We start from the raw sequence: 1,315 nt of genomic DNA on the forward strand, positions 1-1,315 counted from the left end.
ATTGACATGAATTCTGCTTTACCTATAACATGTTTAGTAGCAAATGATAATCATGATGCATGGCTTTGGCATAGAAGAATAGCTCACATCCACATGGAACATTTAAATAAACTTATTAAGAAAGATTTAATTGTCGGTTTACCCAAAATGAAGTTTGTTAAAGACAAACTATGTAGTGCTTGTCAAATGGGTAAACAAACAAAAACTTCTTTCAAACCAAAGCACATGGTTTCTTCTGATAGACCATTACAACTACTTCATATGGATTTATTTGGTCCCTCAAGGACAAAACGTTTAGGTGGAAATTACTATGCTCTTGTTATAGTAGACGATTTTTCTAGATATACCTGGACTCTCTTCTTAGTACATAAGAATGAGGCATTCAAAGCCTTTAGCATTTATGCTAAAAGAGTTCAAAATGAAAAATCTCTAAAAATTGCTGCTATACGAAGTGATAATAGGGGCGGGGATTTCAAAAATCCTCTTTTGAGGAATTCTGTAATGATCTTGTGATCAACCACAATTTTTCTGCTCCTAGAACACCTCAACAAAATGGTGTTGTAGAGAGAAAGAATCGGTCCTTAGAAGAACTGGCTCGAACAATGTTAAATGAAACTAACCTCCCAAAATACTTTTGGGCTGATGCAGTTAGCACTGCTTGTTATGTTTCGAATCGAGTTCTTATAAGACCTATTCTTAAGAAAACCCCCTATGAACTCTTCAAAGGTAGAAAACCTAACATTTCTCATCTACACGGTTTTGGTTGTAAATATTTTGTTCTGAACAATGGTAAGGATAATTTGGGCAAGTTTGATGCTAAAGCTGATGAAGGGATTTTCCTTGGCTATTCTCTCACGAGTAAAGCATATAGAGTCTTTAATAAAAGAAGTCTACCTAGCCATGGAAGAATCTGTTCATGCAACTTTTTATGAAAACAATCATGTTTTAAAAGATGTAATATCCTGTGATGAAGACGACTTGCCAAGTTCCTCCACCAAAGAAAACTCTATTGTTGATGTTAAAACTGAACCTGAAGAATTGAGAGAAGATGATGATCTACTTTCTCAAGAAGAACACAGTCACTCAGATCTACCAAAAGAATGGAGAACTCATCGAAATCATCCTATCGACAACATCATCAGTGACATAAGTAAAGGTATAACCACTCGTAGAATGCTTGATGCTTGTCTAAACATGGCCTTCGTCTCTCAGATAGAACCCTCCAAGATTGATGATGCAATCGAGGATGAACACTGGATTCTTGCCATGCAAGAAGAATTAAACCAGTTTGAGAGAAACGAAGTGGGAACTTGTT

General features: G+C 35.8%; 1 long non-coding RNA gene across 1 annotated transcript in view; it reads left to right on the forward strand.

Annotated features, from left to right (window-relative positions):
• The window catches only part of LOC109335793, a 20,254-nt gene that overhangs the window by 7,932 nt on the left and 11,007 nt on the right, over positions 1-1,315 (forward strand). The window lies entirely within an intron of this gene.

The sequence above is a fragment of the Lupinus angustifolius genome, chromosome LG20 (genome assembly GCF_001865875.1).
Source record: "Lupinus angustifolius cultivar Tanjil chromosome LG20, LupAngTanjil_v1.0, whole genome shotgun sequence".
Classification (NCBI taxonomy): Eukaryota; Viridiplantae; Streptophyta; class Magnoliopsida; order Fabales; family Fabaceae; genus Lupinus; species Lupinus angustifolius.